Raw genomic sequence first — 12783 nt, forward strand, 5'->3', positions numbered from 1 at the left:
TGCATGAGGCTAATCCTTGCCTCCATAGTTGCATGAGCTAATCCTCGCCTCCACATCTGCATGAGGCTAATCCCTGCCTCCATATCTGCATGAGGCTAATACCTGCCTCCGCATCCACATGAGGCTAATCCTTGCCTCCCTATTTGCATGGGACTAACCACTGTCTCTCTTTGCACAAATATTGCTCTATTTCTAGTACTATCTATTTTCTTTTCAATCGGGCTAAACTCTGCCCTTCACAAGACTAAGCCTTGTCTTTGAAGCATCATAGTATTGCATCTCATGGGCTGAAATATTTCCAACCTATCCAAAGGCGCCATAGTCTAAAAGGCATCATCCTCATAGCCGGAAGACATCATGCCATGGCCTGAAGATCCCTCAAATTTGCATATCATTATTCAAAGGCGTCATGGTTCGGAGGCACCATCTTCATGGCCCGAGAACACCATTTCATGGCCTGCGAATCCCTCACTAAACAATTCATGGCCCAAGACATCATGGTCCAAGGGCGTAATCTTTAACCGTCCAAAGACAACCTTCATGGTCCGCAAATACATGTCGGCAACATCTTTTCATCTGCAGGTGACCAGCAAGCAACCACTATTCTAGCAGGAGCGACCTCGCTCCAGTTCCTTCAGCTGTCTCAAATCTTAACTGCTCATTATAGTCGCTCCGTTCTTGCAATGACTTCATCGGTATATTCCGCGAATGAATCCAGAATTACACATGGCCTAATTCATGTAAAACCAGGGATATGTAGGCAACTCAAGATCAGAGTCAGGCTTATGTCTTTCAAAACATCCCGTCCGGTCAAAACTGGCCATCATTTCTTTATCCGAAAACACTTTCATCCTTCCCGAGTAAAGAGGGCAACTGTTGATACCCAATTTTCCCTCATATATTTTTAATACATATATATACTTTTAAAACAGCACATATGCAGTTATAAGCATGCATAAGCATTTTTATAATTTTTCTATAATTTTTAAAAGCTCCAAATCGATTTATTTCTTCTCTTTTTATTTATAAATTTCAAATAATTATCCTTCAAATTAGATTTGTGGTGATTTAGTCATCTAAATTCTTTATTTATGCCAAAATATTGTTTAAATATTTTTAGTGCATTTTTTATAATTGCATTTACCTTTTTAGGCTAAATTGCATATCTTTGCAATAATAGCCCTACTAATGCATAATTACATTATTGATGCATAAAATGATCTTTTATATTTTTAAAATGTTAAACAACTATTTTAAATCATTTTAGTACATGAAAATATTTTTTAGAAATCATTTATTATTTAAAATCTAGCCTATTTTTATTTTCAATTTCAGCCCCAATCTAACCCAATTACTAGCCCAATCCCCAATTAAAATTACCCGGCCCAAACCCAGATACCCGATCCGGCCCCCAATACCCTTTAATCTCGACCGTTAATCATAAAGATCAACGGCCACAAACAACCCTTCCTAAAATAAACCTAAAGAACCCCCCCCCCCAAACCATATGATTCTACACTACCCGCCGCCCTGAAACCCCTCTCTTCTCTCGAACGCACTCAAACCTAACCCTAATCAAACCTTAACCACTCACCTATGGCCATCTCTGGTGGTTTCTCACCACCTCCCAGGCCTCCAATGGTCTCTCTCACGTTATTCTTGCCATCTCCAGGGCCCTCAAGGGACCAGGGCTAGTTGGCTTGCATCTATGGTCACTTTCTCGCCTGTTTCAGGCCATTCCAGTGTGATTCCGATTAAGATCGTCCTATATTGACTACGATCTATGGGTTTCTAAGCATGTTTCTTCACCTCTGTGTTGTTCTCTTCGAAACCCTAATTTCTTTTTCTGAACCTCTTAGATCTGTACAGATCTTAGGGGATTTAGACTTGTTTCATATGAGTTTTACAAAAACCTTGAGATTTTTTACAAGAATCGTATGATTTTTAAGTGATTTTCATCTTTTTCAAAACTACGATTTACAGAATTTCTTTTTACAAAATGTTTGATGTTTTTTTGTGTTTGATCTTCTGCTTCTCATATGTTCTGACTGATTTTGTCAGTCTGCTACAACCTTAGCTTGCTTGTACTGAAAACCCTATTTTTTTATGTTCTTCGTTTGGTTTCTGAGCACTGGTATATCTGATTGCGTTCTTGCTTTGGGTTCTTGTGATTTCTCGTGATTTTCTTGTCCTAATATGCTTCTACTGAATTTCTTAGTTCAACCCTTTCACTGATTCTATATGCTTGTGTTCATCCTGACTATTCATGTTGAGACCTATATCTTTCTCCTTGAATCAGTGTCGTTTAACTTTTTGTTTTGTTAAAGTTATGTGTCGAATCCTGACTATTCATGTCTTGCCTTATTTTATATGCTAAACTTGCTGACTCTTTCATGACTTTCTCTTTGATTGAACCCTTGATTATTCTGAATTCCTTACTTCCTGATTTGATTTGAACACTTTCCCTTAAACTTTCGATTCTCGCCTCTCTACTCGATTTGATTGAATTGCTTGCCTTAATTAAGTTTCCCTTGCCTTGTTTGTATTTTGCTGATTCTTACTGATTGATTCCTTAATTGAAACTTCTGTTCATTCACCCCTAATTACCTACTCTATACCCAAAACTTATTTGAGTCTTTTACTTAAATACCTAGCATGATTTTACCGTTAAATTGATTATCCTTTGATTAAGGGAAAGACTTGCTGACTGATTCCCCAAACTTCCCTGATTTGCTACTTCATTGATCTCTTACCTTATTTTTTAAACTTTTGATTAATATATAAACCCCCTCTTATTTTATCTTCTGTAAGTGTTGGTCTAGTTTGTCCATTTAAGTCCAGCTTGTTTTATTTCACTAATGAGATCCTATTTGTGTCTAAAATCTATGTGTTCTCAACTTAACTTTGCAACTACAATTTTGTGTATTTGATTGCCATCACTAAGGTGCATTCTAGGTGTCCCCCCTACCCCTTTCCCTTGCGTAAGGTCTGTTCTGAAACTATGTGTTCTTTGACTTGCTTTCTGATTTTTTTAAAAATGTTCTTCATGCTTTCTCAAACTATTCCTACTCTAACTATGTTCTGATTTTCATAAAATTCTTTCTATTACTAAGACCTTCTTTCTACTGTTTACCAAACTCTTTCAAAGTCATTATGCACTTTCACATTACTCTTGGAATGCTAGGTTCTGCCCCTCTGATATGTGTACTGCCTTGAGATCCTTGAGATCTCTCTGAACTCTGGCATGCCAGAACTGGCCTTTCCATACTGCACCTAAATCAGTTATTATTTGAGAAAAGGTCTAGGTGTGAGCACTGCCCGGGATCCTTGAGATCCTTAGGGAACTCTAACACACTTGGACACAAAATTGGCTATGGAACTTTGGTATTTGAGGCTATTGGAGGCTTGGGAAGTCATTTGGTCCTACTGCAGGCTCCCTATCGATTAACTCATGTTGATTTATGTATTTTTATTTAATCCATCGGTCTGTAATAATTATTGTAAACAACATTGGGCTGATTAGTGAAAAGGGGTGGGTAGTTATATATATGTTGGGTAAATCGGGTAGATATCATGCCTATAGAGTAATTAAAGTTCAGTTTTTGTTACTGCATGTATTCACATTCGTCTTTTTAGAAATCATGCCTATAAGTTCAAAAGTTGGTTTTAATAATTAGATACCATGCCTATAGGATCTAAAATCAGCTCTAGTAAAATCATGCCTATAGAACTTAAGACCAGTTTAGTTAAATAAATCAGTTTAATTCATGCTTGTTCATTCTGAATTCGTTTAATTAATTTGTCTGTTTCTTTAATAAGTGTTCAAATACTGCCTTAAATTAATACCGCTAGAAAGCATGTCTATAGGATCACAAGTTGTCCGTTTAAAAAACTGTTCACTGTTTTACTACATTCCTAATCAATGTAGATATCATGCTCTTAGGACAGCACGGTTATGCGCTTAGGCAAGCCTATAAGGCGATTAAAATCCTGCAACTATAAAACTGCGCTTTGTTATTTTAGGCTGCTCAGATTTAACAGATCTAAAATCAGTAGGCAAGCTAGTAGGTCTTTGCCACTTGGTCTTAATTCATGTTGTATACTTCCTGCTCACCTAGAGGTCATATTCTAAGTTTTATTAAATACTTGAAACAATTGTTTGAGACGTGCACTTGTTTGTTTTGCTTGTGGAGGTAAAAATGTGAGCCATTATTTGTTCCTTCTTTATGTGTAGTCCTAATTATTTTGATTGATGCTTAGAGTTTTCTCCTTTAAATAACTTAGGATGGTCTAGAACTGCCCAAAAGTAGAGGTCCTAAAACTTCCTCTAGGGCCACGAGGAAGGGACGGGTAGTGCACGCATAAGACATTTTTCAAGGTTACTAGAACGCTTTAGGCTATGACCAAGGGGAGGGAATTGGGTAGTAAGGATATGATGACTACACGCTAATGTCACGTGTATCCCCTCATTGAGGAGTGATTACCGGGCATTTTGTGGGGTGATCATGTAGGCTAACCAACCTAGGACCCTTCTTTCCCAATTCCCGATGTTTAAACTTTAACTTTCTCTATATATACAGCTTGTTCAAGTCTTTTCCTTTTGACTCACTACTTGAGTCATACAATGTCCAAAACATGCCTTTATTTGCAAGTATGTGTTAAAACTATTTATTTGTTATAAGGACTAATCCATAAGTATAAGTTCGGCCGGGACCCACCGTTGTGGACCGAGAGGGGTGCCTAACACCTTCCCCTCAAGGTTGTTTCGAGCCCTTACCCTAGACCTCTGGTAATGCAAACTAGTCTAAGAGTTAATTACTCTAGGTTCCCTAATGCACCATGATCCGTTAGATAGCGACTCTTCAAAAACCCAAATTCCCAAGAGAAAATGAGTTAGTACCCCCCATGAACGTCGGAACCCAGAATTCTTTCCGCGGAGGGAAAAAAGGGGGCGCGACAATGACCAAGGGGAGGGAATTGGGTAGTAAGGATATGATGACTATGCGCTAATGTCACGTGTAGTTCTCATTGAGGAGTGATTACCGGACATTGTGTGGGTATGATCCTGTAGGCTAACCAACCTAGGACCCCTCTTTCCCAACTCTCATTGTTTAAATGAATTTACTTTTCTTTATATATGTGCAACTTGCTCAAACCTTTTTTCTTGTTTCATTACTTGAATCATACATGTGCTTAGAATGTCAAAACATACCTTTACTTGCAAGTACGTATTAAAACTGTTTATTTGTTAAAAGGACTAATTCACATAACTATAAGTCGGGCGGGACCCACCGTTGTGGACCGCAAGGGGTGCCTAACACCTTCCCCTCAAGGTTATTTCGAGCCCTTACCCTAAATCTCTGGTAATGCAAACCAGTCCATGAGTTAGTTGCTCAAGGTGCCCTAACGCACCATAATTCGTTAGGTAACGACTCTTCAAATACCCAAATCCCAAAAGGAAACGAGTTGTTCCCAATAAATGTCAAAACTCGGACTTCTCCACGGAGGAAAAAGGGGGCGCGACAGGCAGTATGATACAAAAGTAAAGGCCAAGAGGCCTTTCTCATGGTACCACCTACAGGGTGCTGACAACCCAAAGTTAAAGGGTAAGGCAACTACCTCCGCTGGCCAGTCTGAAGAGCCAACGGTAGTAGTTACTGATTCGGCTGTCGAGTCTTCCACAGATGCCATGCCTTCCACAGCAGCCGGTCCTTCCACCGGAACAACAACCATGCCACCACCTTCTTCTTCTAGACCATCAGCTTCATTATCAGTGCCAGCCTCATCCACTTATCTATAGACTGCGCTGCGAGTCTCCCATAGATTGGTGAGTCTCAACAACTGGATGCAGGCAGCTACTTCAAAGTTGTCTGACATATCCAGTGTTGTTGCAGCATTGTCTTCTGCCCCAGCAGAACCACAGGTACCTCCGTCGGTGGAGGAAATACTGAAGAAAAATTTGGACAACCAGAAGACCTTTATGGAGACGTCGGTGGCGCATGGGGAAGTCATTGAGGAGTCGGGAAAGCAAGAGAAGAAGATGCGGAAGTCTCAGGCGTCGAAAAAGTCAGTGGAGAAGTTGAGAAAAGAGATTACCAAGTTAACATCTGCAGGAGATCTACCACTTGACCTACTTATGGAGCCAGCAGTACCAACAGCACATGCAGCACCAACAGTACCTGAGGCATCAGAGGTAGTAGCCGGCCAGTTTGAGGAGCCGGACGTCACTGCCCACACCGCTGAGGAGATGATCCAGATGCTCACCTACCATGTTGTCCCTCAACCAGGTGATGATGAGTTAGGAAATGTGTGATCTGTAGAAGTCCCACAATGCCAAAGCCCATAGTCAAGGAGTGTGGACTGCACTATAATGTCCGCACAATCAGAGGCTTTCTTCATGATCTGCGGCCACACTTAATATTGTGTGGTCCGCATAGTGCCCTTTTAACCTCTTTGACAAGAAATGCTACGCAAAGTGGAGACCGCACAATTCTGGTGCGGCCGCAGAAAACAAAGATCAGAGAGGTGGGATTTTAAGACGAAGAAGAAACGCGGATCGCACCAGTTTTGTGTGGCTTGCATAATCAAAAGCGCGAACGCACTTAGAAATGTGTGATCTGTAGAAGTCCCACAATGCCAAAGCCCATAGTCAAGGAGTGCGGACTGCACTATAATTGTGCGTCCGCAGAAGCAAGAGTGCGGCCGTAACCCAGAATTGTGCGGCCGCAGAACTGGAACCTGTCAAGACAAGTCTCATTGTGCGGACAGCACATATAATTATGCAGCCGCACAACCTCCACAGGGAAAATTTTGTCAGATATTTTCAGCTTAGTATATATAGAACTTTTTGTCCTTTTTAGGTCAAGTTTTGTTTTTGGGGAGCACCTGAGCCGTTTTTACTTATTGTATTGGGTAACATTGTACTAGTTTAGCATTTTAACAATAGATTTTCTTCCCTTAATCATCTATTACGGATTTTCTCTTAGTTTATTCTTTAATTTCTTCATTTTTCATGAGTAGCTAAATTTCTAGGTAGGGTTGTGGCCCAACCTGTCACGACCAAACCGATGGGCCGCGATGGACACCCGGTACCTTACACAACCGAGTACCAACGTAACGTATCTTTCTTATTACATCATCATATACACATGACATACGGGCCTAATAGGCTAACATGATCCTTTATAAACTTAAAACATAGGCCGATAAGGCCGTACAATCTTTTATGTACACGACATATGTCTACAAGCCTTTAAGAGTACATAAATATCATAAAGGTAGGGACAGAGTCCGCCATACCAAAAAATACACGTCTAAATCATACTAATCAAACGAGCAACTCCGAAGCAAATGGAGCACACCAACATCTTCCGCTGAGCTGATAGCCTACTTGGAGGGCTCTCGACCTGTCTATTGGGACCTGCGGGCGTGAAACGCAACGTCCCCAGGCAAAAGGGACGTCAGTACGAATAATGTACCGAGTATGTAAGGCACATAAATAAGTACATAAGAGACATGGAAGAAATATAGAGTACATGACTCAACCTGTAAGTCTGAATAACTTTGTAAATCATAAATTACTTTTAGCTTCATGCATATGCGTATGAATGTCATGTCGTGCATAGGTACATGTTTCATAACATCATCAGCCTCTGAGGGTATCCCATCATATCATATCGGCCACTGTGGGCAAAATCATCATCGTATACCAGCTGATCAGGTGGTGGTGCGTATATAACGCCATAACCTTTCCCATATCACATATACATATATATACATACATATATATGCGTATATAACGCCGTTTGAATCATATTTCAGCCACTATGGGCAACATCATCAACATATACCAGCTAATCAGGTGGGTGCGTATATAACGCGGTAACCTTTTCCCATATCCCATATACATATATTTACATATATACGCGTATATAACGCCATCTGGTCATGGGTCAATGCACAGGTATAAATGAGTGAAATGCATGAAAAATACATAATAATCTCGATATTCCTTCCGGATAAACTTTTTCAACTGCGTATTTTTGAGACCCATGAACAGAAAATAGTAATAATTATCATGGGGAATCAAGAATATAGACACTCCTACTATTTCTATGAAAAGAGTAATTTATAGAAACTGTGTATTTGCTCGTTTCTTCAGTATAATTTGGACCATGCCAAAAGAAAGAAGGAAGGGCCTTAACATACTGTTCTTGGAATTATTCGAATGAAATGAAGCTACTGCTTCAGTAAACTATGTTGAACGAGATTTGCTTGAATTCTTCAAAATTCTTGGAATGAATTTGTTCTATTTTTCACGTCTTGGTGTAGTTAGCTCCCAACGTTATTTGTTTTTATTGTTGAAAAGAGATAAGACTTTAAATGCAAAGTTCGGAATTTGCTATTGTAAGTATTCTGTTCCTAATGGCCAACGTTTGGAATTGAATTTCCAAGAGCAAGAACAATGTTCTGTTCTTTAATTGCAAAGTCTTCAAATAATGGCCACTATTCTTATTTTCTATGACTCAACTCTTAGTCATCTTCATAGATAGCCGTTTGGCAACGGTGATGGCTTAGTCATTTCCAATATTGTGGATTCTTGCCACGTGGGGTGGGGGTGGGATGTAAATTTTTATCCATTTATTAGGTAACTGGGTAATGTTTCGTTACCCGGTAATTAATCCATTTCCCGCATATTTAGAAATTATCACAAATTACTTAAAATTCTATTTATTATTATTTTTTTTGAAATAATTCATATATACTTTATATATTACACTACCGTGGTCATATGGTACCTTGTATGGCACTAGTCCATAAATATTGGGCATTTTAGATCGGGCCATATTTTATCCCAAAATACCAAATTTCAACGAAATTCATTTTCTTTGACTTGCTTCCCTTCTCACCTTCACGAATTTATTCATCACTTACAATCCTTGTAATTTCCAAATAATCTTTTCTTTGGATTGATATCAATTACCTTACAACAAATTTCAACGCACAATACTACAGAGTGCAACATCGTTGTAACTTAATACTGCAGGACGTAATATTGACGTAATATTGCAGGGCGTAACATCATCCCCCCTTTGGAACATTCGTCTTCGAATGTTGACTGATGCTCTTATCATTTTCGTAACTTATAGATCTTATGAATACATTAATTCTCTTCTTGCCATTTAAACAGTTACTCTGTGAATAAACCCAAAGTCTAGGGTATTCCCCCTTTTAGTCTTTTTGCTCATATCATGACCTGTGGTCGAAATCTTCCTAATCTTGCAACTTCTGTTACCTCCTGTCATGCAGCCTGTATGACCCATGCTTTGTAGGTGCATTTATGCGATCCATCTTTCCTTTTTCCTTTTATCTTTTAGTCAATCTGTAGGCCTTACTTTGTATATAAAAGGCTTAATAGGATGCCTCTCTGCGCCTCTATAGGTATATTGAAGTCCTTTGCTCGATACTTTGTAGAACTTGCGAATATGGTCATATCTTATTTCATAGATTTGGTTACCATTCACATGAATTTACTGCATTTACATGGGTTATACTATACCATAATTTTTGCTTTAATCTACCTTTACTGAGGTATGCTTACCAAGTTCCCAGTTACTTTTGTTGCCTACCCTTTAGGTATAAATCTCAGTCCTTTAATGCCCCTTCATTACCGTTCGTCTTAAGAATCATGGCCTAATCTCATGTCATACTTTGTAACTTATATCTGACCATTGTTGATTCGCCTCAATGTTGATCTATAATCCTTTACTTGACGACTTGAAACTTTTTACGTAATACATTACCTCTAGGGCTTACGTTGTATTGAGGAATATTTGAAGTGATTTCCATAATCATATTTCATAGTGTCTCAATGTGATTCACCTTATGGGGGTATCTTTATTTTGTGCCGCCAGCGACATTTTTTTCTCCTTCTCTTCTTCTATTTTCCTTTTTTTTCAAATCATTATTCAAACGAAGGCCCAAACGTCATCCTTTATCTGTCACAATTATCCCCTCATTTTATTACTAGGTCAGCCTTTCATTCTTTCTAAATGCTATTAATCTTAGATTCCTTTGAGTTCATTCAGGCTATACTGAACTTTCAATAACTTAGAGAAACCATTATCTCTCTTGTTTTCATGGACTTAATTCTGAGGACTTATCCATTCTCGTCACCTTTTCACTTGCCTTTCCTCATTCTTACTCATGTTTTCTTTAAACTTTGTCGCTCTACCATACTTAAGCTTGCACATATCCATTTTTATAAACTTTTCCTTCAACTTGCTTGCCCACCATCAGATTTCCTTATGTTATTCTGGAACGTCAAGCGAGACATCACATCGTCTCCAACTTTTCTCTAATCTCTCTTAACTAGATCTCTCAGTACTTAGAAACCATAGGCTGGAAAGACATGCTGCCGACGATGCCGCTATCATTCCCAGTTATTGGAATCTCCGTGCTTTAGCCTTCTATCCGAAGTATGGACTAATTCACAACTTTCTGCATTTAGTATCTCGTACGTTGTTCACTTTTAACCTTACTTACTTTAAAATCTCGTATCATAATCTTTTATCTCCTTCATAACCTCCTGTCCACCTAGGTGTAATTTACGTCCACAACTGAAGCTCTTATTATAATACTCGCACCTCTGGTACATACACAATCCGGTGAGAGCTTTGTACTGACTTCTTATGAGGCTGGTACTTCTTTCTAACTGGATTCCTTATAGAGCCAATTATAGATTATGGTGGTTGTGTTATTTCTCTTGAACATCTGATATTAGAGTGAATTCTGTCATGTTCTCCAGCACAACTTCTATAATTTTTCTAGGTCCAAATAATCAGACTCCTGATTTACTTAGGTGATGTAATTATTTTAGTTTCCTCTTCCTTCTGATCAGCCTTTTACGTAGGCTTAAGCTATCTTCCGATCTATGGCTCATGGTATCGAGTTATTACCTTAGCCTTTCATGGGCGTTATGGAATATCCATGATACAATCTTCTAACAATTCAATCATTTGTCTATGCCCAGCACTTAATTCTTTCTTTTAACTTATAGCGGACTCTTCTATGGCTGTATGATTGTCAACAAATATGCTGCTTGGATAATGCTCCAAAATCTTGAGTGTATCCATAACGTACTAACTCTGGGTCATTGATCAAATAATTCTTTCGTTCCATCTTAGCTTTCTTTCAACGCTAAGCTATTACTTTTCCTGGTCTTTCTGCCCCTTGTTGCGTCCATACTTTGTTTATACTAGTGCCCACACTTACCAAAGTTTTCATACAACTCATATGATCTCGAATATTACTTTTAATTCTTTACTTTCCGTATCATTAGCCACGGTAAGTGCCACTTTCCTTTTGGAATGCTTACAATGTTGTTGCGAGATGTTGTTACACGACCATTTTCTCTTTAGGTCGTTGTGCTTAGGTTGAAGCCTTCTTCCTTATTTCCTCAGCTAGTCTTTCGTTGTAGTACTTAGGGAGAACCCTTGACTCTCGTAAAGCTGCGAGCTTATTACGGACCCTTTTTTTTATGCCCTTACTTGCCTATAATCATCCGTAGTTGCTTACTTCCATGCCCTTGTGCTTTGTATGTTTGCTTCTGAATTGATATCTTGATTGCCTTCCCAGTGGCACATTCTTTTGTTCCCGTAAACACTTCATACGCGTACCTTTAATTAATCCCGACTCTTGTTTGAATATTATACTCAAGTATTATAATGTATTCTTTGACGCTGAATTCTCCAATGTTGGGTTCTTACTATGTTTATCTTACACGATCTGATGACTCGTCTGTAACTTCCTGTTTAGCCATAACTGGGATCTTCCTGACCAATTACTAACTACTCGTTGGCCCATTCCTCATATCGATATCCCTTGTAATCTTTCTTGGGTTATTTTCCTTGTCTTAACTTACGTCTCGCACTAGCCTCCTTATTTATCGCAAAAACATCTCCGGCAGGAACCCTTACTTTCTTTTCTTGGTGTCGTGCTTACATAATGTTCTGGAAATCATAACATATCTGTAAACATTTGAATAAGTACAATCTCATCCCTTTCTCATTCTTATCGCGTTCTTCCTTTATCATTCCATAGTCATTAGAACCACTTAACTCTGACTTAATGTCAGATCACTCCATATTCCCCCCTTTAGGGGTGTACTAAAAGCTGAAAGCCACGAGGATCTACCTATAGATGTTTTTACCTCTTCATCTTTAGCGTGTTCTCATATCAATGCATCCTTACCTCACCTTGTCGGCAATCTTCTGTACCAAGGATGACAAATTCCCTTACTCACGAGGGTGACACTTAGCGTAACTGGCACGTACAGTCTCTTAACTTAACTTGCTCACATTGCTTGCTCTAGGGAAGCGTCTCTCTGAATGACCATTCTCTGAATTCATCATGAATCTTCTTCTGTGGTCCATTCTATTACCGCCGGAACAAAATCTGAAATTTACCATGATGCCGAGTACTTTCCAATCATTCAGTCCCTAATTCATATTTAGTTTATCTTGTTTACCAGTCCATAATAATTTCTGTTACTTTGGGATTAAGTCTCCCCTCTGGTAATCGCGTTGGAGTCACGAACTTATTTCTTCGAAATGAGAATAGTAACCTTATTGGCCTATACAATTTTGTTGTCTTAAGGCCCATCACCTTTCGTCTCTTCCTTCATCTGACAATAGATTATGTAACACTCTACCGTTTTCATCCATGTTATCACACCTTATTCATAATGCTTCCTTATCTCTCTTCTCATTACCCTGCTAATAT

The sequence above is a fragment of the Nicotiana attenuata genome, unplaced genomic scaffold, assembly GCF_001879085.1.
Source record: "Nicotiana attenuata strain UT unplaced genomic scaffold, NIATTr2, whole genome shotgun sequence".
In the NCBI taxonomy this organism is placed as follows: domain Eukaryota; kingdom Viridiplantae; phylum Streptophyta; class Magnoliopsida; order Solanales; family Solanaceae; genus Nicotiana; species Nicotiana attenuata.